The following is a 25,378-nucleotide window of genomic DNA, read 5'->3' as shown; positions in this document are numbered from 1 at the left end:
ATGGTGTAATTAACTCTAGGAGCCAAGCCACTATCAAATTATTACAACGTTTCCAAGGTACATACATCTTATCTGTAATTCCTGGTTTTTCATTTTGGTGTAATGTATCATTTTGGTTCCAAGTTGTTTTGCATTTAGGTCGTTTTGGGTTTCAAACTCATATTCGAGTTCATCATACATGTGTGTGTAATTCAAAAGTCGAGTCAAATTTAGGTTATTTTGCTTAATTTGTATTATATTTATTATTTTTAATTAAATTGAATTTCAAAATAAGAAAAGAATAAAATTTACGCTGAATATAATTTATTTTTATTGTGAACCTTTCTGCCATATTTTGAGCTTGGTTCTTGTGAAATACATTTGGTGCACCTTCATACTTTATTTTGTTGACAATTTGTTGCTATTCAGAGATAGAATTAATGAACAACAGATATAATTAAACTATTTACCTATTTTTTGTTATATTTTTTATTGTCCTTGAACTTATTTGCATAGCTTTTCACTTGATTATTTTGTATATTGTTTTAATCATAAATTTTCATTCAGGGTAGGCTACCGATGGATCTCAAGATTAGTTGGCCTTGCTTGTTATGCTTTGCTTCTTATGCCTGGTTTTCTTCAAGGTATTCTTCTATTATTGATTAGTTATAGCTTCTGCATGAACTTGTATATCTGTTGTTAGTCATTTTCCTCTCTTTTTCTTTTTATGTGAAAATACAGGAGGTTCTGGTTAAAGTGAAAGTTGAGCAAGAGATTGACTCTTCTAAATCATCTAAGAAGCCAAAAAAAAAAAAGAAGAAAAGAAAAGAAAAGAAAAAGAATAATAAGAAGTAAAAAAAAGGAGAAGGAAAAGAAGGTGTTGGAAACTTGGAAACGAATTCTCATATATGTAGCATATTACACAATGGTTTTCTGTTTTTAACATTATTGAATGTATAAATCGTCCTTTAGCATATATAAGAACAAACGTAAGGTTCAATTGTTATGATATTAGAGAAAATGATCACAAACACTCAACTTGTCTTTATTGGCGTAGCTAGGAATTTTCTTGAGTAGGTTCAATAAACTAATATCATAATATCATTCGCAATGCAAAAATATAATAATATGAAATTTTCTATGCATAACTTTTATATATAGTGATAATATAATTTTCAAAGGTAAGATACAAGCAGCAAAAAGAGAATGTTCAATATAAATTGCCTTATAACATTTGCTATACTTCTTTATGGAAAAATTTATGTGGTTAACTAGGTTCCTTTCACAAATAAGCCTTTCGCAGTTTATATGGTCATAAGGATGATATATCAAAATTTCAGTATACGTCTCTAATCTGCCGAAAGATTTTCTAACTCGATAGGGCCTTTCTTTGAACATTGTTGAGTGTTATTTTAATGACTAGTTCTTTGCCTAATTTTGGTTTTTTTAAATGTTGATTTCCTTTGAAATGTCCATCTATTAGCTAAATAAAAGAAAGACAATTTAAATAAAATTTAGAAGCAATCTAATTGTAGCATGAAATTGTGAACTTTGAATAATTAAATGAGATAATGTCCATATTTATCACTCTAAATTAAATGGAAGGAATATTTTGTTTGTTAACTTTTGATCATTTTTGAACCAAATTAAAAGTATAATGTTGAAATTGCATTTATTAAAATGGGTGGTAAATTTGGTCCATATCTTTAAGAAGTGTGGTAAAGTTGAAACTTATTCCTAATTGAATTATAAATTAGCAATAATTAGTAGTGGAGCTACAGCCAAGTCAATAAATCTTGAAAGAACTTGGAAAAAGTATATCATAGTTTAGGAAAAGTTTTTGATTGATCCTATTGAAAAGGAAATACAAATAATTTTTATTAAGGATTATATGGTTGTTATGTTCTTTGAAACTATATATTGATCCCTCAATATTTCTTTTCCAGTGGGACATTCTAGAATTGTTCCTAAACTGTCGTATATGTTTTTAAAAGCATTTTCAATTTTCAATGGGGTCAAGTGACCCCACTGACTTGGCTGTAGCTCTACTGCCACTTGTCTTGGTTCTCCCACTAATTGAATTCTTGGGGATGCATACTCGTGTGTGATAAAAGTTGCAGTCCAGTTTGTGAAGATTGTGATGGTGCAGCTCTTTGCCCAGGAATGAATGACATCTGCACTAGGTTCCCTTCATACTTAGGAAGTTTAGAGATTAATTATGTGGTGGAATGAAAGAGAAAACTAAGTATTATGTGGTGGGAAACAGAAATATAATTTAGCTATGTCAGTTCATGTTTGCCAGGAAAACTGTCTCGTAGGCCGCTTTCAAATATCTTCAGAGTATGATTTGTTAAGCATAAATTTTTAATCTTCTGCAGTTGCATATTGTTATTTTTTCTCAAGTCAAGTGCACCGGAGTATTGTTTATTGAGATCAACCAAGGAATAGGTATGTGAATATGTGGCACAGGTAGTTATATTCTCCCCAATATTGTATGAACTTGCTTGTCATGTATCATAAATTAATGCTTCTTTTTCTCATTTGATGATGATTTGACAGATTGGATCTGTACTTACCAACAAATAGTAATGGCCCAAAGCTAGTTGTGGTGTTTGTGACTGGTGGAGCCTGGATAATTGGGTGAGTGACATGAGATTGCTGCATATGTATCATCCTTATTTTAATGCACCGCTGTTTTTTTTATCATTTTTATTTAGTTTGGTAATGTGCAATTGTACCCTGATCCGGAAGTGACAATACAAATTTAGCCATGGCAAAGCTTTGCTAAGTAGTATTGCCATAGCCATGGCAAGCATTGGTTGGAGAAGAGGGCAGAGCTCTGGTGTTAAAATTGTCTGATACTGGTTTGAGGAAAGTGAATAATAGGTTTCTTTGAGTATGAGGGAGGTTTTGTTATTACTAAGTTGTATATTATTTGTTAGTAAAGAAGGAAGGACTTGAGAACCATTGGAGAAAGGGGAACAAAGATAGAGATTATAGTGTGGAAGGATGAGTGTGAACTCTGTAGACATCTATAATAATAATAAATAAATAAAAAATTTAAATTATAATAAAATAAGCTAAAATATAAAATAATATAAATATAAAAAAAAGGGGGATGGCTGGGCGTACGCCCAGCCATCCTTTCCCCAACCACCACGCATGATGGGGTTCTGGCCACGAACTCCCTGGTTTCAGAACCCCATCGTCGGGTTATCCAAATTTTTGGACAACCCGGCTTTTTAAGGACTACCTGCAAGATCTAAAAGGGGATCACAACAAAAAATCGAAGATAAAAAAATTCATCAGCAGAAGATACCTAGCCACACAAAACATAATAATAAAAAATCAAAAAAGGGGGGGAGCCAAAAAATCCAATCGGGGTTTCAACGGGGGATTCGATCCGGTTTGAGTGAGAGAGATCGGTGAGCTGTGAAGGAAGGTTGGATCTGTGGAGCGCCGGCCACCGGCAGGGGAAAGCCTAAACCCGTTTGGGTCACCATCGATTGAGGCAGGGGGTGCCAGATCCGTCGATCATAAGGGAAGAGGACTTCGAGAGAAAGAGATAGGAGCATCTGGGCCGCCGATCGGAGGGAAGCAAAAGGGGTAGTACACCGGCGCCGACGGAAAGAGGAAAGGGTTTCTAGAGAGAAGGCAGAGAGTGGCCGGTTAGAGAGGGAAAATGAAGTTTGAAAATGAATAAAAAAAGCTAAAAAGGGGTTTTTATACCCAGAGGAAGGAGAGCAAAACAATGTCGTTTTAGTGGGGTAGCAGAAGTTGGAAGGTCCAGACCAAACGACGTCGTTTTGAGCGATTCCACAGGCACCAAACGGTGCGTTTTGAATTCTGCCTTGTGGGCTTCAAAAGGCAAACCGGGTGTAGTGGACTTGGGCTCCTGCGGGCCACCGAGTTGGGCTAATCCAAGCCTAGAAAGGTAATCCATCTTCCTTGATTTGGGCTTGTCATTTTGGGCTTATTCGATTTATTTAATTATTAGGTAAAAATTAAAAAGAAAACTATAGAATGTTTTTAAAATATATAATAGATGTAGTTTATCTCCCTTTTTTTTAAAATAAAAAATAAAAATAAAAAATACATACATAAATAACAACAATAACAATAATAAGTGAATAAAAAATATTTATGTTATAAATATATTTAAAGGCTTGCAAACAATAAAATAATAATAATAATAATAATAATAATAATAATAATTCATGATACAAATATATATTAAAAAAATAAAAAAATATAAATAAAATAATAATAATAATAAATAATATAAATGGAACAATTATTTAAGTATTACCATCTAAAGGGACAAAGAGTTGTCTCTTTCGGGTGGGTCACTTAAGTGCGGAGTTCGAAACGGATTTTCACCGAAGCGTCGGGATGAATCCGAATTCTATACTCCTATACCCATTAGTCCGAATAATTATTGTTTAAAATAGTGTATGAAAAAAAAATGATAAATATATGAATAACTCAATAAATTACCTGAAATTATTAAGCATGTTAGTATTACCAACCAACTAATTAATAAACACGGTCATGTAGATTTCATCATTTTATATTGTCATTGCACGCCACATTTATTTTGCAAATGGTACAGAAATCCCAATGATGAGATTTCCCCGAGGAGCTCGTAGAGACGAGTTCTTCCAGGGATATCTCTAGGTGAGGAGAATTTCAAGACTTCACCAAAGCGTTGGGATGGTTTTCGAATAATTTTTCAATAAAAGATTACCGACTCTATCATTTAAAATAAACAAGTCATGACATCATTTTACGCTTGCATCATGTGCATACGTAAAACCAAATAAAAAAACTCAGTCTGTCAATTTAATAAAAATTTAATTAATAAAGTAGGGATTAAACTAAGAGAAGGCTATATTAAGATAACTTAAGATTAAATGGTACCATTCGTGGAACGGGCGCCACGGAGGTGCTAACCCTTCTCCGTGCTTAACCGCACTCCCGAACCCATCTCTAAAAACGTGGATCAGTTCTCGTTCTTTCGACGGACCTAAAATTAATTTAGGACTTCGTCGATCAAGAATCAGGTTAATAGGTGACCAATCACACCTAGATAAAAAAAGATTGGTGGCAACTCCTAAACCGATTTTAATTTTCACCTGCGTCTAGCGGTCGGGTTCCCGGACCCGCACGTTGCCACAAATGGCGACTCCACTGGGGATATCGATAGTCAAGCCATTAATTAATCATAAGTTATCTTAAGCCTTAAATAATTTACTGTTTTCCCTAGCATCAATTTTGCATATTTTTGTTTAATGCATTCATTTATTTTGCTATTATTACTTCACTATTTTTAATAATTACGGGAAATTTAGGATAAGGGGAGCCTGAAATTATGGGTCCGAGATCAGTATATTCCTTCTCACACACTACATATCTTGCATTCATGCATAAGCCTTCCACCCGGGCTTTGTCCTTAATTAGGAGGGGGTTAAGTAGCTATGCTCTCGTGAGGTGATAACCTCCGCACAGGCTAGTGAAGACTCCCACTCAGATCGAACCTAGTCCGTTTGAAGCCTGTAATGGGTGAGGACCGGGGTGCCTTACTAGTCCGTGTGGACGACAGTGAGGAGCGATTTGGGAACCTTTAGCTCTATTTTCAACCCAAACTCAGCATGTAGAATACCAAAAGTCGCCTTTACTTAGGTAAAGCTTCACCCGTGAGAATATACCTTTTGATTAAGTACACATGAAGGAATTTTCATAATCCCCTTGTTCTAAATCCTTCTCCGCGAGTAATAAAGGTATCAGGTTATTAATTACTTTCATTCATCTTTTGGAATTCTTGTTTATGGTGCTAACTTGAATTTTTTGTCATATGCATATTTGCATCATAATAGGAAAAGTATTTTGTCACCTGACAACCATTAACAGAGTAGATCCAGTTGCATACATGGAGTCATCATGGCCATCCTCAGGTTACGATGGAATTTATGAAGTGACTCAGCATATGGCGAGTGTCCAACAAAGTGAAGGAGATTGCTTGTCAAAGGATCACTTCTCGTCACTACCTGATAGGGTCTATCTTGATCTCAAACAGAACGACTTCATCGATTTGCTCAACATATGGGATAAGTGGGGGACTACCACTCGGGCAAATTTCGATAGGAAATATGGCCACATAGCTCGACTCCTTAAGGTCCAGATAGATGAATAGTTGTTGAAGGCCATTGTGCAATTTTGGGATCCGGCATATAGATGATTGATGTTCAATAAGGTGGATATGGTCCCCACAATCGAAGAGTACTCGGCTATCCTACAAATCGATCTTGATAATCCGGACAAGATATATTAGAGAGGACAAAAGACCGGACACAGGCGAAAGCTAGCCAAGATGATGGGTATTACCCCGGCGGAAGTTGATCAGAACCTAAGGAAAAAAAGGGACAATGAATGTATCCCATGGAGTTTTCTACGTAGCTATATCATGAAGCATCGGGACACTAAGCAAGGACAGCTTGTGATGGCCTTGGGAATCTACGGGCTAGTGATCTTTCCCAAAGTCTTGGGACATATAGAAGTCGGAATTATAGACTTCTTCGAGCAAGTCATCAACAAGGCCAATCCTTCACCCTCTATTCTAGCGAAAACTCTCAGATCACTGAATTACTGTCGAAGAAAAGGGGAAGGACGATTTGTGGGATGTTCACAGCTTCTTTCCATCTGGATAGCAAGTCATTTTGAATGCAAGGTCGATAAGTTCAGAAAATCGTTTCATTTGTAAACCGCCCCTGTCAGAGAATTTTGTGAGAGTGAATGGCCAGAAAATAGGACTAAGGAGTAATGGATCTCTAGACTTCGGGAACTCATGAGTGTGGAGGTAACATGGAGAGCCCCGTGGATGCCGCATCACCCGGTCTTGTACAAATGCAGAAATGAACCTTGGGTACCGTTAATGGGGCCATAGGGAGCAATCAGTTACGCCCCAATTATGGTGAGAAGACAATATGGGTCAGAGCAGTTTGTGCCGATGACACACCGACTTAATACTCTGAAGTTTGCTTATGGAGAGCCGGGTTTTCTGAAAAAGATTGAGGAGATTGCGCAAGCCTGAAAGAAAACTAGCCGAGTTGATCAAGGGAGGTACACCGATGAAGTGACTACCGTATATTAGATATGGCATGACCAACGAGTTAAGGATGTGGTATATCCGAAAGAAGATGCACTACGTGGCCCAATTGATCCAGAACCACGAGGCGCTTTGCTCGAAAGTGAGTTGGCTCGAAAGAAGTCCGAAGCTAAAAATGCCAGTTGGAAGCAACAGTATGAAGACCTCCAAAAAGAGTGTGAGAAAATGAAAAGAGAAGTAAGTGAACAAAGAAAGAAAGTCCGAAGAATAGAAGGGAAGTATGAGAGCCTGAATGATAAGTTTTCTGCCACGACCAGTGAACTTCAAAGGGAAATACAAGTGAAAGAAAATTGAGGCAACGAACTTCAAGCGCACAATGATGGACTAAGAAGACAAGTGCGATTCCAACAAGAGTCCATCCAACTACTAAGACAAGAGTATGAAGAGCTCGAAGGGGTCATGACGACTTATCAACAGGAATATGAACGCCTTAAGCAACAGAGCACCAGAATTCAAGAGTGGGGTGAATCTTATAAACAAGCTTATATAGAGAAACACGACCGGATGGATTACTTGGTTTAGCAAATGAGAGAGGTGGCTTACAAGGCGAGAAGCATGGCTTGGAAGACGGACATATTAAGGAGCCGGATCTTTCCAGTTGGAAAACAAGAGCAACAGTTGATTAAGTATTTAGATGAGGTGTATAGCCATTATAATAAGATTGGGGAATATTTCTAGATGACTCCTGAGTTGTAATCAAAGACAAATATCTTATGCAATGGATGACTTTGTTGTTGGGTGTCATGTGACGAATACTTTTAGTACATAATCATTCATACATGAATAAATCATCATTTCATGACAATAAGTATTTTCATCTAAAAATAAAGATAATGGGTTCACTCATGCATCGAATACGCATCTAATTCATGTTTATGATTACAATAAGGTTCCAAAATAGCTCGACCACCTAAGCCAAGTGACCAACGTGTTCATAATACGCGTCAGCGAGCGAGGATCATGGAAGAAGAACAAAGAGAGCGAATGGACAGAATGGAAAGAGCTCAGGAAGAAATGAGAGAACAGTTAGCAAAGATGGTGGAATTAATGATGAGTTTCAGTAAAGGAAAAAGAGCGATCGAAGAGCCAGCTCCATCAGAAAACCCACCAGCACAAGACAGTGGAAACCAAAGGGATGATCCATCCTATCCCCCGGGGTTCACTCCACCACATGCCCAAACTTCTCAAAGGGTCCACCCTCAAGTGATGCCATCCGTTTATTACAATGCACCACCCCCGCTGGGCCATCAGCCGACTCATGGGCAATTTAGGCCATATTCTGGGATAAATCCTACTGAACCAATACACGTTCCAGATTTAGACGATCCAAAAGAGCAAGAGAAACTAAGAAAGGACTTGTCACAAACAGGAGAAAATGAAAAAGACCAGAAGAAGTACGACTTATTGGAAGAGCGTCTTCGTGCTATCGAAAGAGTTGATAGGTTTGGTACCATGGACGCAACCGAGCTATGCTTAGTGCCGGATGTATTGATCCCTGCCAAGTTCAAGGTTCCGAAATTTAAAAAATATGACGGAACAAAATGTCCCATGGCACATATTACCATGTATTGTTGGAAGATGGTTGCACAGTCTCACGATGATAAGTTACTGATCTATTTTTTTCAAGACAGCTTGACTGGGTCAACTGCTCGGTGGTACGTACAGCTAGATCAAAATCATATTAAGACTTGGAAAGACTTAGCAAGAGCCTTCATAGCCTAATACAATCATGTGGCTGAATTAGCCCCCGATCGATTGTCATTGCAGACTATGAAAAAGAAGCAAAGCGAGAACTTCAAGGAATATGCCCAAAGGTGGAGAGATACAGCAGCGCAAGTACAACCACCTCTCACTGATAAAGAGATGGCGGTGTTGTTCATAAACACACTCCGACTCCATTCTATGAGCGCTTGATCGGTAATGCCACAAAAAATTTTACAGATTTAGTCTTATCGGGAGAAATAATAGAATGAGCTATCAAAAGTAGAAAAATTGAAGGGCATTAAGTTGCCAGCTCAAAGAAAGGGAATACGCCCAAGAAAAAAGAAGGGGATGTACAAGCAGTCGCTCACGACAGCCAACAAGCCCACAACTTTAACCCATATTACCCTTACCCCCCATACCAACCCTTCTATCCAAACATAGACAACATCACACAAAATCCATATGTGTACCAACCTGCCCCGCAACTAACGTTTCAGACCAATGTTCTTCCACAAACTCCACCACCAAGACCGGTAGCTTCAACCAATAATCCTGGCCATGGTTAAAGAGGACCTAAAACTACCCTAGAAAGACCAAAGTTTGATCCTATTCCAGTCCCTTACACTACATTGCTGCCACAACTCATAGAAAATCGACTCCTTGCTCGAACCCCTTTAGAACCACTCCGACCACCTTTCTCGAAATGGTATGACTCGAATGCGCATTGTGATTACCATTTTGGAATTCAAGGGCACTCCACCGAGAATTGTACTATTTTAAAACATAAAGTTCAAGCACTCATTAAGGCAGGACTTTTAAATTTTGCCAAAAAAGACAGTTCAAGTGTTGATGGGAGTCCTTTACCTAATCATGGAAGACCGACTGTGAATGCCATACATGAAGGGATGATTCGAAAGGTGAAAAAGAGTATCGAAGAGATTCAAACGCCAATGGATAAAGTGTTTGAGGCGTTGTTCAAGATAAATGCCATCACTCCAGAACCCATCGACACAAAGGAATTGGGGCATGATCTCGCTTATTCTTGCAAATTTCATATGGGGGCAATTGGGCATTCCATTCAAAATTGTGATAGCTTTCGTGGTAAGTTGCAAGAATTGATGGATTCATCGGTAATTGAGTTTTATGAAGAAGTCGAAGAGAAGTTGGTCAGAACCATAAATGAAGACACCCCAGCTGAAGTGGCATCGAGTTCATCCGGGGTGAACAAAACTAAACCTCTCACCATATTCTATGAAGAAAACAGTAGCCCGATGAATGATACATCCCCTACTATGATCAGAGGTGGTATTACAATCGAAGTCCCCAGCCCGTTCCCTTACAAGAGCGATAAGTCTGTCCCATGGAATTATGAGGGTAATATTTTGGGCACACTTCATCCGCCTCCCAATCATCTTTTGAAGATCTAATTGGAGTAGGGGGTATAACGCGAAGTGGGTGATGTTATTCCCCTGAGATAGCAGAAAGAGTTGAAAAAAGGAAACCTGCACATGAAGAAGGAGGCCTGAAAAAAGTAAATACGTTTTCCAAGGACCAAGTTGTCGAATCTGTAGTTGCTCCGAACAATGAGGTCAAAAATCCTGTTACCGAGAAAGAAGAGGGCAAATTTCTCAAGTTTATCAAACACAGTGAATACAGCGTGGTAGAACAATTAACCAGAATGCCTGCTCGCATCTCACTGTTATCCTTGCTGTTGAATTCGAAAGCACACAGGAACGCGCTGCTCAAAGTCTTGAACCAAGCTTATGTGGCACAAGATATATCAATGGAAAAGTTAGACCACATCGTGGGGAACATTACAGTGGGGAACTTCATTACCTTTAATGATGAAGAAATACCATCGGGTGGTTGAAGGAGTAACAAAGCTCTGCACATTACTATCAAATGCATGGACCATGCAGTACCTAGGGTCTTGGTCGACAATGGTTCAGCGTTAAATTTCATGCCTCGCTCTACTTTAACCAAGTTGCCAGTAGATGTGTCGTACATGAGAACGAGTCACATGGTTGTAAGGACCTTCGACGGGACCACAAGGGAGGTGGTAGGGGACATTGAACTACCGATAAAAATTGGCTCTTGCATTTTTTAGGTCCAATTTCAAGTCATGGACATTGCCCCGTCATACAATTGCTTGTTAGGGCGTCCATGGATTCATATGGCGGGAGCCATACCATCTTCCGTTCATCAAAAAGTTAAATTCATAGCTGAGGGCCAACTGATAAGTGTATGTGCGGAGGAAGACATACTAGTTATTCAACCATCATCTGTTCCCTATGTAGAGGCAACAGAAGAAGTCCCCGACTGCTCTTTCAGATCTTTTGAATTTGTTAATGCTACTTATGTGGGGGAAAAAAAAGTGATACCGACTCCTCGTTTGTCAGTAGCAACTAAAATGATGGTTAAGCAGACAGTGGGTAAAGGATGTCGTGCCGGTTTAGGGTTAAAAAAGAATTTACAAGGAATTAACCGTCCTCTGACTCCAATAAAGAATGAAGAAAAATTTAGTTTGGGGTACAAGCCTACCAAAGAGGATAGAAGGAAACTAGCAGCTCGAAAGAAGATTAAAAGGATGGCTCAACTTGAGGGAAAGGAAGAAGAATTTGGGGAACGGACAATCCCACACTTATATGAGACTTTTCACTCTGCATGTTTCATTCATCTCGAAGCACCAACAAAGGCCAATCAGGTTCTACGGATATTTGATGAGCTATCAATCCATATGATCAGAGATGAAGAACCTAATGAGAAGATCCCTGTGGTGTATCCAATACTGCCAAGAGAGGAGCTAAGCAATTGGACAGCCACAGAATTGCCCATCATCTTTAAGTCTTCCGAAATGTAATGAACAATTTTATCTAAATGCCTATGCCCAAGGGTGTTAAGAGTAATTTCTTGTTTAAGTAGGGATTTCTGTTACCTTCATCATTTAAATAAATGACAATGCATAATGTGTTTCATAATTCATCAACCTTTTTGCATGTTTCCTTTCGTCTATTCTTGTAACCAATAAATACTCGCCCATACACGCGTCCAACTTTACCTGTTTGCAGGTCTTTAAATAATGAATACGAAGACAATCTAGACAACGATTTGAATATCGATTTTGAGATGATTCCGAACGTTGATGAATTGAAAAATGAAGAGGAGGTGGATGACTATGGCTTACCTCCTGATTTGTCGAGAATGCTGGAACAGGAGGAAAAGAAGATTTTACCTCACCAGGAATTCACGGAAATGATTAACCTCGGAAATGGTGAGATTGAATTTCAATTGTACTAACAATATGGCGGAGTATGAGGTGTTGGTAATGGGATTACAAGTAGCGATTAAGATGAAGGCTGACGCAATAGATGTTCACAGAGATTCGGCTTTAGTGATATGTCAAATGAGAGGCGAATGGGAAACTAGAGATTCTAAACTAGTTCCATATAAAAAGCTGGTTACAGAATTAAGCAAACAGTTCAAAGAAATCAGCTTTAACCATTTGCCTCAAGAAGAGAATCAGATTGCTGATGCTTTGGCCACCCTCGCAGCGATGTTCAAAATAAAAGAGGCTACTGATGTATGCCCTTTTGATTTAGAAGTCCGTGAAGTCTCCGCACACTGCTTGAATGTTGAAGAAGAGGTTGATGGTAAGCCATGGTATCATGATATCATGCAATACATCAAGCACCAGGCATATCCTGAGAATGTCACGGACAATGACAAGCGAACTCTTAGAAGATTAGCAATGGGTTTCTTCCTTAACGGATAAGTGCTCTACAAAAGGAGTCGAGATCAAGTACTCTTGAGATGCGTAGATGTTGCGGAAGCCAACAAAATAATGAAAGAAGTCCACGAAGGAACTTGTGGAGCTCATGCTAATAGACATATGTTGGCTAGACAAATTATGAGAGCTGGTTATTGGTTGACATTGGAATCAGACTGCATAAACTTTGCTCTAAAATGCCACAAGTGTCAAGTATACGCTGATAGAATCCATGCTCCGCCAGTCCCATTGCATGTTTTCACAGCACCTTGGCCATTTTCGATGTGGGGAATGGATGTGATTGGACTTATTACGCCAAAAGCCTCTAATGGACATCGATTCATATTGGTGGCCATTGATTATTTCACGAAATGGGTAGAAGCAGCTTCCTATGCTAATGTGACACAAAAGGTGGTGTGCAAAGTTCATCCAAAAGGAGATCATATGTCGGTATGGGCTGCTGAAAAGGATCATTGCTGATAATGCAAGCAATTTGAATGGTGCGATGGTGAAGGAGGTTTGCACTAAATTCAAGATCAAACATCATAACTCGACAACTTACCGTCCGAAGATGAACGGAGCGGTAGAGGTAGCCAACAAAAATATCAAAAAGATTATCGAAAAGACGACTGAAGTTTATAAAGACTGGCATGATAAACTTCCTTTTGCCTTGCATGCATATCGAACTTCTGTGCGTACCTCCACCGGGGTAACTCCGTACTCATTAGTATACGGTACAGAAGTAGTTCTACCTGTTGAAGTAGAAATCCCATCATTGAGGGTATTGATGGAAACAGAATTGGAAGATGCTGAGTGGGTCCACTTTCGCTACGAGCAATTGAATCTGATTGAGGAGAAAAGGCTTACGGCTCTTTGTCATGGCCAGATGTACCAACGAAGGATGATGCGAGCATACGAGAAAAAAGTTCGTCCCAGGCAATTCCGAGAAGGAGAGTTGGTTCTTAAGAGAATACTCCCTAATCAAACTGATTTTTGGGGAAAGTGGATGCCGAATTGGGAAGGGCCATATGTGGTAAAGAAGGCTTTTTTAGGAGGAGCTTTGATTTTGGCTGACATGGATGGGAGAGATATGCCTAATCCGATAAATACGGATGCGGTGAAGAAGTACTATGCTTAAAAAAAAAAAACGAAAGGGGTTCGTGTTGAAAACCTGAAAAGGGCAACTCGTACCTAAAGGAGGAGGCTCATGTTGAAAACCCGAAAAGGGCGGCTTGAGGCCAAAAAGCAGGAAGTTAGAATGGAATTTGAGGATGTCAGCCTAAAGGGAGCACAAGATTGAGGTAGAAATACACCATGAATGGAGTTCCACAATTTCGCAAAGTAAGGGAAGTTAAGGAGTCTGCAACCTACAGATTTGCTCAAAGCATCAATCAAGGACAATTCTTGAGGTCGAATATCAGATTGTTTTCTCTTAGTGGTCTGAGTGTTCATTACTTAAAGATCTAATGTTTGCTTGTAAATTCTGTTTGCCTTGAACTATTTGATTCCTCATATATGAAATTCTTCTTCGCCTCTTTATTTTAAGTCTTTCGTTATTTACCATCCCATGATTCACATAGTGATTGTCATAGAAATGAATGATAATTGGTAAAAGAAATAAACTAATTAAGCAAGAAATTACTCTCATTGTTCAGCAAAAGACTTAAGGATGAAAAAAAAGGAATGGCAGAGCCCTGAACCTAAGGCAAAGTCAGATGTCAAAAGAGAGGGTACTTAGGGAAAATCTGAAGTTACCTAAATTCTACAGGAGGAAAGAAAATAGGCAAAGAAGATCGAAAGCTACAGTGAAAAATCGGATGAAGCAAGAGAAGGGTCTTGGAACCTTAATGAATCATAAACATGAAAACGTTTCATCATGTCAATCATGCATACATGCCTAGCCATGAACTCGACAAGAATCAAAATTAATTCATGTCCCAAGCGTCGAAGGTAGAAAGTCACTCGACCTAAAGGGTTGAGATTGTAAAACTTTGATGGAAAGATTTGAGTTTTTTCATTTTACGTTAATCCAATTAAGTTAGCATTAAAGAATTTAAATCGAACCTATTGTGAGATAGGTCGAGCCTAGATTAAGTCTATGAATTTCAATTTTGTTTAAATTAAACCTATTGTGAGATAGGTCGTGCCTAGATTAAGTCTATGAATGTTAATTTTGTTTAAATCGAACCTGTTGTGAGATAGGTCGAGCCTAGATTAAGTCTAGGAATTTTAATTTTGTTTAAATCGAACCTGTTGTGAGATAGGTCGAGCCTAGATTAAGTCTAGGAATTTTAATTTTGTTTAAATCGAACCTGTTGTGAGATAGGTCGAGCCTAGATTAAGTCTAGGAATTTCAATTTCGTTTAAATCAAACTTGTTATGAGATAGGTCGAGCCTAAATTTAGTTTAAAAATTTCAATTTTGTTTAAATCGAACCTGTCGTGAGATAGGTCGAGCCTAGATAAAGTCTAAGAATTTTAATTTTGTTTAAATCGAACCTGTTGTGAGATAGGTCGAGCCTAGATTAAGTTTAGGAATTTCAATTTTGTTTAAATCGAACCTGTTGTGAGATAGGTCGAGCCTAGATTAAGTCTAGGAATTTCAATTTTGTTTAAATCGAACCTGTTGTGAGATAGGTCGAGTCAAGATTAAGTCCAGGAATTTTATTCGAATTTGTTCTAACATGGGTCAAGCCCAGATCAAGTCTAGAAATTTCATTTTTGTTTAAATCGAACTTATTTTGAGATAAGTCGAGTCTAGATCGATTTGATTAAACCAACTGGCTTCGAGATAAGCCAAATGTGGTGTCTACGTCTTTGCACTATCCTTGATTCTCAAGAATGTACAAAGAGGGACAACTGTAGACACCTATAATAATAATAAATAAATAATTAATTTAAATTATAATAAAATAAGTTAAAATATAAAATAATATAAATATATATAAAAAAAGGGGGATGGCTGAGCGTACGCCCAACCATCCTTTCCCCAACCACCATGCATGATGGGGTTTTGGCCACCAACTCCCTGGTGCCAGAACCCCACCGTCGGGTTGTCCAAATTTTTGGATAACCCGGCTTTTTAAGGACTACCTGCAAGATCTAAAAGGGGATCACAACAAAAAATCGAAGATCAAAAAAATTCACCAGTAGAAGCTACCTAGCCACACAAAAAATAATAATAAAAAATCAAAAAAGGGGGAGAGCCAAAAAATCCAATCAGGGTTTCAACGGGGGATTCGGTCCGGTTTGAGTGAAAGAGATCAGTGAGCTGTGAAGGAAGGTTGGATCTGTGGAGCGCCGGCCACCGGCAGGGGAAAGCCTAAACCCATTTGGGTCACCACCGACCAAGGCAGGGGGTGCCAGATCCGTCGATCGGAAGGGAAAAGGGCTTCGAGAGAAAGAGATAGGAGCATCTGGGCCGCCGGTCGGAGGGAAGCAAAAGGGGTAGTACGCCGGCGTTGGCGGAAAGAGGAAAGGGTTTCTAGAGAGAAGGTAGAGAGTGGCCGATTAGAGAGAGAAAATGAAGTTTGAAAATGAATAAAAAAAGCTAAAAAGGGGTTTTTATACCCAGAGGAAGGGGAGCAAAACGGTGTCGTTTCAGTAGGATAGCAGAAGTTGGAAGGTCCAGGCCAAACGGCCTCGTTTTGAGCGACTCCACAAGCACCAAACGGTGCGTTTTGAGTTCTGCCTTGTGGGCTTCAAAAGGCAGACCGGGTGTAGTGGACTTGGGCTCCTACGGGCCACCGAGTTGGGCTAATCCAAGCCTAGAAAGGTAATCTATCTTCCTTATTTGGGCTTGTCATTTTGGGCTTATTCAATTTATTTAATTATTAGGTAAAAATTAAAAAGAAAACTATAGAATGTTTTTAAAATATATAATAGATTTAGTTTATCTCCCTTTTTTTAAAAAAATAAAAAATAAAAAAATAAAAAATAAAAAATAAAAAATAAAAAAATACATACATAAATAACAACAATAACAATAATAAGTGAATAAAAAATATTTATGTTATAAATATATTTAGAGGCTTGCAAACAATAAAATAATAATAATAATAATAATAATAATAAATAATATAAATGGAACAATTATTTGAGTATTACCATTTAAAAGGGACAAAGAGTTGTCTCTTTCGGGTGGGTCACTTAAGTGCGGAGTTCGAAACGAATTTTTACCGAAGCGTCGGGATGAATCCGAATTCTATACTCCTATACCCATTAGTCCGAATAATTGTTGTTTAAAATAGTATATGAAAAAAAATGATAAATATATGAATAACTCAATAAATTACCTGAAATTATTAAGCATGTTAGTATTACCGACCAACTAATTAATAAATACGGTCATGTAGATTTCATCATTTTATATTGTCATTGCACGCCACATTTATTTTGCAAATGGTACGAAAATCTCGATGATGGGATTTTCCCGAGGAGCTCGTAGAGACGAGTTCTTCCAGGGATATCTTTAGGTGAGGAGAATTTCGAGACTTCACCAAAGCGTTGGGATGGTCTTCGAATAATTTTTCAATAAAAGATTACCGACTCAATCATTTAAAATAAACAAGTCATGACATCATTTTACGCTTGCATCATGTGCATACGTAAAACCAAATAAAAAAACTCAGTCTGTCAATTTAATAAAAATTTAATTAATAAAGTAGGGATTAAACTAAGAGAAGGCTATATTAAGATAACTTAAGATTAAATGGTACCGTTCATGGAACGGGCACCACGGAGGTGCTAACCCTTCTCCGCGCGTAGCCGCACTCCCGAACCCATCTCTAAAAACGTGGATCAGTTCTCGTTCTTTCGACGGATCTAAAATTAATTTAGGACTTCGTTGATCAAGAATCGGGGTTAATAGGTGACCAATCACACCTAGATAAAAAAAGATTGGTGGCGACTCCTAAACCGATTTTAATTTTCGCCCACGTTTGGAGATCGGGTTCCCGGACCCGCACATTACGACAAACTCAATCTAGCTTTTGTAGCTTATCACCATTAAATCCTAACATAAAGAAGAAATAGAAAATACAGTCGTAGGGTTTCCCTAATATTTCATAAGGTGGTTCTGCATCAGTTTGTCAATTCTTTTAGTTGTCAGTGCATGTGGTCTGTGCTGAGGAATTAGATAATTATAGATTGAGATATTGTTGGGAAATTGCGGAATTGTCTCTAAAGAATTGCCCAAGATCTAACCCAATCAATAGAATAAAGAAAGAAAGAAATCAAGTACACCCACAAGAACACAAGAATTTACGTGGTTCGGTCTTTTGATGACCTACGTCCACGGCACAGCAACAGAGAAAAATTCATTAATAGAAAGATCAGAAGATTACAAGAACAGTCTCAAACTCACAACCCTTATCCCACGTACACCTAAATCACTCTCTCTAAATCTAGGTGATGATTATTCTTTAACCCATAGGGTCCTTTTATAGTGCCAAATACAATAACCTTATCCTAATATAATTAGGAATCTTATCCTAATAGAATTAGGAATTGTTATTATAGTCTAACTAGATTTAAAGACTATTTTATAAGGTATACTAATTTAATTAGAATTAAACAATCCTAATTAAATCACAATTCAAGACTATCCTAACAAATCTCCACCTTAGGCTTGAATTCACCAAGCTCCACCTTACGAACCAATCTCTGTCGACACCGCCATTGCCCCAATGGGCCTCAAGCACTACGAACACCAATCAAGTCCAAGCAATGCTTGAACTTTATCCCAGAAACTGACTTAGTTAGCATATCTACCGAATTTTCATCTATAGCTATTTTCTTTACTACAATCTCACATCTAGATTCTTGTCCAAAATAAAGATCACTAACCAAGTCTCGAAGCCATAAGGCCTCCTTCACAGTCTCGGTCACAGTCATATATTCAACTTCAGTTGTAAACAAAGCAGCTATTACTTTCCAACTGATTGCAGACCTTGAGAGAGTGAACACATACCCCATTCGAGATCTTTTACTATCTAGATCACCAGCAAAATCTGATTTGGAGAAGCCAACCACATTACGACTAATGTTTGCACCTCCTTCACACACTAAGCCAACTTCAATAGTAACTTTAGGTGTTTTCACAAGCTCCCATGTTTGATCCTAGTGTAGAGACTCAATCTTCTTAGAAGACTCGGCATATGTAATTTCTTCATGATAAAAGTAAGGCTCATCAATCTTTACTTCCACAAATAAAACATAAGAATAAGAATCACCATCAATACAAATAATGCTTCGTTGAGATACCAATTCTTGTACTTCTTGCAATTCTTTCTGGATTTCATTATCATCCCGCATTGTCACAAGAGCATTGATTTCAAGCTCCACCTGCTTGCCAACTTCTTGGTCTGATGTGTTTGCAATTCTAGACTTTATCCCACAAAGTAATGCAGACTTGTCAAAGGTAACATCCCGACTCACCATAAACTTGGGAAACTTACAATCAGTACACCACAACCGATAACCCTTCACCCCATATGCATAGCCTAGGAATATGCACTATGTCGCCCTCAACTCAAGTTTACCATCACTCACATGAACATGAACAGGACAACCAAATACTCTCAATATAGAGTAATCAGTGGGCTTACCAGACCAAACTTCCTTGGGAGTCTTAAATTCAATTGCAGTTGATGGAAACCGATTTACCAGGTAGCAAGCCATGTTGATAATTTCTGTCCAGAATACTTTGGTTAGGCAAACATTTGAGAACACGTATTTTGCTCTCTCTAAAAGTGTTTTCTTCATCCATTCTACAGTACCGTTTTGATGTGGTGTTTTGACGATAGTGCAATGTTTAATGATTTTCTCATTCTTGTAGAATAGACCAAACTCACCTTTGCAAAATTCCAAACCTTTATTTGTTCGAAAGCTCTCAATCATTTTCTTAGTCTGCTTCTGGATCAATACCTTCCAATGCAAAAAGGTGGTTAACACTTCACTCATAGCCTTCAGAAGATACGTCCACACCTTTCTTGAAAAATCATCAATAAAGATCCACATGTATAATGATCCACCTTTTGATGCCACCGAAGAAGGACCCCACAAATCTGAATGGATGTAGTTTACTGCACTATTGGTTCGATGAGTTGTAGTGTTAAATTTCACTATATGTTGCTCACAGAAATCTAGCTTTTCACTCTTTTGACCACATAGCAAACTACGCTTACACAGTTTTTTAATCCCTCTCTCGCTCATATGACCCAATCTCATGTGCCATAAATGTGTTACATCATCTTCAGGATCATTAGATGAGACCACAGAAACAGTTTCAATGATCGTGTTTCCCACTAGACAATAAAGGTCATCGGATAACTTGCCATTCATGATAGTTAAGGCTCCTTTAGATACATTCAAGACACCATCTTGGCCACTATATTTGTAGCCCTTCTTATCTAACAAACTCAAGGATATTAAATTCTTTTTCATGTTAGGGACATATTTTACCTCAAGTGTTCTTACCATATCATCAAACATCCTAATTCGAATTGTGCCAATCCCAACAACTGAGAGAGAGAAATCATCTCCTAATTGTACAGTGCCCATATCAACAGATTGATAAGTTGTAAACCAATCACGCCTATGACATATATGAAAGCAACAAGCCGAATCCAAGATCCATGTATCCATCAAGTTACCATTAATAATTGCAAGAACATTATCAGTTTCCTCAAAAGTATCAAAGTCATCTCCAACCACGTTTGCAGTATTCTCAGACTTATTGAACTTTTCATCATCCTTAAATTTGGTACAGTCTTAAAAAAAATGCCCTTTTTGACCACAATTCTAGCAAGTTTTCCCTTTTGCTTTAAATTTACCTTTTCTGTCTATAGCCTTTTCTCTATCTTTTCCTCTATTCACAACCAAACTTTCTGCTTGATTTTCATTCTGGATACCACTAACTTTCTTATTCAATTCCTTGGAATTTAAAGATGCTCTTACATCCTCGAAAGTGAGAGTGTCTCGACCATATAATATAGTATCCACGAAGTTTTCATACGATGGAGGCAAAGAACATAAAAGAATTAGGGCTAGGTCTTCATCCTCAATTTTAACATCGATATTCTTTAAATCAAGAATAACTCTATTAAATTCATTAATGTAGGTATTAACGGACGTACCTTCACTCATCTTGAGAGTATACAATCGTTGCTTCATATAAAGCCGATTCGTTAGGGATTTAGTCATATAAATACTTTCGAGTTTAAGCCACACTGCAGCAGCAGATTCTTCATCCGTGACTTCTCTTAGCACCTCATCAGATAAAGCTAGGAGAATAGCACTATGTGCTTTCTCCATAAGGTCATCTTTCTCACCATCAGATAAATTCGAAGGAAGATACTCTTTTCCCTTCAGTGCCTTCAACAGTCCTCGTTGCACTAGCAATGCGCGCATCTTAACACGCCACAGGCTGAAATTGTTTCTTGCATTAAACTTTTCAATCTCATACTTGGTCGACGAAGTTGCCATAGCGAGATTCAGATTGACACAAGACCTTGAAGCTCTAATACCAGTTTGTTGGGAAATTGCGGAATTGTCTCTAAAGAATTGCCCAAGATCTAACCCAATCAATAGAATAAAGAAAGAAAAAAATCAAGCACACCCACAAGAACACAAGAATTTACGTGGTTCGGTTTTTGATGACCTACATCCACGGGCACAGCAACAGAGAAAAATTCACTAAGAGAAAAATCAGAAGATTAAAAGAACAGTCTCAAACTCACAACCCTTATCCCACGTACACCTAAATCACTCTCTCTAAATCTAGGTGATGATTATTCTTTAACCCATAGGGTCCTTTTATAGTGCCAAATACAATAACCTTATCCTAATATAATTAGGAATCTTATCCTAATAGAATTAGGAATTGTTATTCTAGTCTAACTAGATTTAAAGACTATTTTATAAGGTATACTAATTTAATTAGAATTAAATAATCCTAATTAAATCACAATTTAAGACTATCCTAACAGATATGCTGTTATATGAGGTATCTATAAAACTAAAAAAAATTTCAGGCTAAAATTGCTCACTTACGGGACTTGAATGATCAAACAGTGTCTAACACTAACGACAACTTTCGTCTCTGGCTGACCATAAAAATGTATGTTTGAAGTGTATAACATCTTTCATTTTTTTCCTTATGTTAAGTCTCTGTACTTTTCTGCTGATTTAGGTACAAGGCTTGGGGTTCCCTTCTAGGACTACAATTGGCAGAAAGAGATATCATAGTAGCATGCGTTGATTACAGGTATTAATTCGGTTAATGTTGTGACATGGCGCTGTGTTCATGTTCGTCTATGATGCTACATGCTAGTGAATATTTTAAGGGTCAAAATAAGTACTTATAATTTCATTCTATGGAATGCCCTACCCAAAGAAAGGTTTTGTCCCTATGCTCCATGCAATTTCCCTCACCTGTTATTAACTGACCCACGTATTTTCATAAAATATTATTATATTCAAGATGCCTGTCTGTCTGTTTTCTTCTATCACTGATTGTCTTTACTTGATATTTCTATGTAGAAACTTTCCCCAGGGAACCATTAGTGATATGGTGAAAGATGTATCTCAGGGGATCTCATTCGTCTGCAATATCATTGGGGAATATGGAGGTGATCCTAACAGGTGACTGATAGATTCCTTTATTTGTGCTCGCCTCTCCCATTTCCATATTATGTCAATTGACTCCTTTATGATTATTTTTGAGTAGAATCTATTTAATGGGGCAGTCAGCTGGTGCACATGTTTCTGCTTGTGTTCTCTTGGAGCAAGCAATCAGAGAATCTAGAGGAAAGAACACCAGCTGAAGTGTCTCTCAGATAAAAGCTTATTTCGGTTTATCTGGAGGGTAAACTTTTATGTGCTCTTTATCATGAGTCTTTCACTTATCTATTTTTTGGTCATAATTAGTATGCAGCAGCAACAGGATTAATGATCTGCAAGGATCTTCATTATGAGCAGGGATGAAGCCAGGTTTAAAAGTGAGAGAGGAGGGGGTGGGGGGGGGGGCGCAAAAAACATTAAGTTAAGTTTTGTTTTCTGGAAGAATTCTAGTTAAGAAAAATAATTAAATAGTAATAATTTATTATTATTTAATTAATTTTATATTGAAAAATAATAAATTAGTTTAGAGTTTATTGGCAAAAAAGTTCTTGTCTTATTGTATTTAAAGCTATTCAAATCATATCTATAATAAAATTTTATGAAATGGGATGATCGATTTAGTAATTGGTACATATTGTCCCCCCCACAAAGAAATTTAATTGTAATTTCATCATTTCTAAAATTTTAACTGATAGAACTATAGTTATATACCCCTCCCCCCCTCAAAAAAAAAAAAAAAAGAACTATAGTTTTATGGAAAAAACCAAATAAACCTTGTAAAAAACAAAACAAAAATATTTTGTTTTCTCAGCAACAAAACTAAAAATGTATATTGAAAAAGTCAAAACCAATTATATAAAAATGCGTACAGTTTGCTTCCTACTTGTCAATATGGTTGTCAGAAAGAAGTGTAACTTAGTTATCACGCACTAACTTTTGCCTCGTGAAAGAAAGACAGCATCATTTGAAACTACGTAAAATTGAATTTGACATAATGCTAACAACTAAGTTCTTCTTGGATTTGACTCCTTGAAGTTTATTGGTAAATATCTTTGTTTACTTTCAATACCATCAGATGCCAGGTTTGAATGCCCATTGACATAATGCTAACAACTAAGTTCTTATTGGATTTGACTCCTTGAAGTTTATTGGTAAATATCTTTGTTTACTTTCAAACTGCATGTACTTCTTAAAAGAAGGGCAAGTTACACATCCAGGTAATGAGTAGGTACCTGCTCTTGTTTTGCCCCAGTACTATATTTTTATTTTGGAATCATAAGAGGTATTATGTAATAATGATTTGTGTAGACACCTAACTAAAACAAATCAAATTAAATTAAATAAAATAAATAATAAATAATTATAAAAAAAAAAAAAAAAAAAAAATTGGGGATGGCTGGGCGTACGCCCAGCCATCCCTTAGCCATCCCTTCGCCATCCCATCCCCCACCCACTACGCGGGATGGGGGGTTTTGGCCACCAACTCCAGGGGTGCCAGAACCCCCTCGCCGGGTTGTCCAATTTTTTGGACAACCCGGCTCTTTAAATCCACCTGCAACCTGCAAAGAAACGGGAGGAGACGAAAAATCCAAAAAACAGCCAGCAGTTAGCCACACAAAAAAAAAACACAAAAGAAAGAAACAAAAACGAAAACAACAAAAAAAGGAGGGGATCTGAGAAGAGGAAACCGACGGACGGAAGAGAGGGAATGGATCCGTAGATGTTCAACCGGCGTTGAGAGAGAAGAGAGAGAGGCCGACGAAAGAGAGGGTTCGGCCGACGGAAGGCGAAGAGATCCGCCGGGAGAGAGAGAAGAGAGAAAGAAAACCGAGAAAAGAGGGGAGGGTGCCGGCGCCGACGAAGGGAGAAGAAAAAGATTTTTAGAGAGAAGGGAGAGGGTGCCGCCGCTAGAGAGAGAAAGTGAGGAATGAAAGTGAGGAGAGAAAGAGAGAAAAGGGGGTTAAATACCTAGGTTTAGGGGGGTAAAACGGCGTCGTTTCAGAGAGGCAAGCAGAAGCTGGAAGGACCAGGCCAAACGACGTCGTTTTGAGAGGCTTTGCAGGCATCAAAACGGTGCGTTTTGGATCTTACCTTGTGGGCTTCCAGAAACAGGCCGGGGTGTTAGACTTGGGCTCCCACGGACCGCCGAGTTGGGCCAATCGCAGCCCAACAAGGTATAACCCTTTTTCCTTTTTTGTTTGTTTTGTCTTGCTTGGGCTTCTTGGCGTTGGGTCTAGCCCATTTTAATAAAAATATATATTTTATTTTATTTTATTTTATTTTAGGAAAGAAATATTTATACTTAATATTAAAAATAAAAAAAATAAAAATAAAAAAATCATAAAATTAAAATATATATGTAAATAATAACAATGACAAATAATAAAAAATGTTAATGTTATAAATATATTTGGAGGCTTGAAAAAAAATAATAAATAAAAATAATAATAATAATTCATGATGCAAATATATATATTATATTATATTTTTTTTAATAAAAAAAATATATAAAAATATAAAAATATAAAAAATAATGATAATAATAAAATGAAAAATAAATAAATAAATATAATAAATAATATAATTGGAATAAATATTTTAGTATTACCACCAAAAAGGGGCAAAGAGTTGCCTCTTTCTGGTAGATGTTTTCGGGTACGAAGTCAGAGACGGATTTTCACCGAAACGTCGGGATAAATCCGAACTCTAAACTCCAAAACCCATTAAGCCAAATAATCATTGTTAGAAAACAATATATATGGAAAATTTTGTTAATTTAAATAAATATTACTAAATAATCCAATCGTTTAAAAATTAATTAATTAATTATTAGATAAGCTTTGTAACCAAGTAAAAATTGGCCAACAACAAATATGGATTTAAATAGACAACTAGAAAATAAAGTATAAATAAATAAATAATAAATAACAAATAATCGAAATTTTTAAATAATCAATAAACGCGTGCATGTAGATACCATCATTTTATTCTGTCATTGCACGCCACTCTTATTTTGCATATGGTGCAGGAATCCCGATGATGGGATTTCCCCGAGGAGCTCGTAGAGACGAGTTCTTCCGGGGATATCTCTAGGTGAGGAAAATTTCGAGACTTCACCAAAGTATTGGGATGGTCTTCGAA

At 37.4% G+C, this 25,378-nt stretch overlaps 1 pseudogene; it reads left to right on the top strand.

The window, feature by feature from the left end:
* On the top strand, nucleotides 1–22,485 carry LOC148763287 (putative isoprenylcysteine alpha-carbonyl methylesterase ICMEL2; annotated as a pseudogene).
* Nucleotides 22,486–25,378: the final 2,893 nt, after the last annotated feature.

The sequence above is a fragment of the Theobroma cacao genome, chromosome 4 (assembly GCF_053813885.1).
Source record: "Theobroma cacao isolate CCN51 chromosome 4, ASM5381388v1, whole genome shotgun sequence".
NCBI lineage: Eukaryota > Viridiplantae > Streptophyta > Magnoliopsida > Malvales > Malvaceae > Theobroma > Theobroma cacao.
This window is presented reverse-complemented; position numbering and strand designations above follow the sequence as displayed.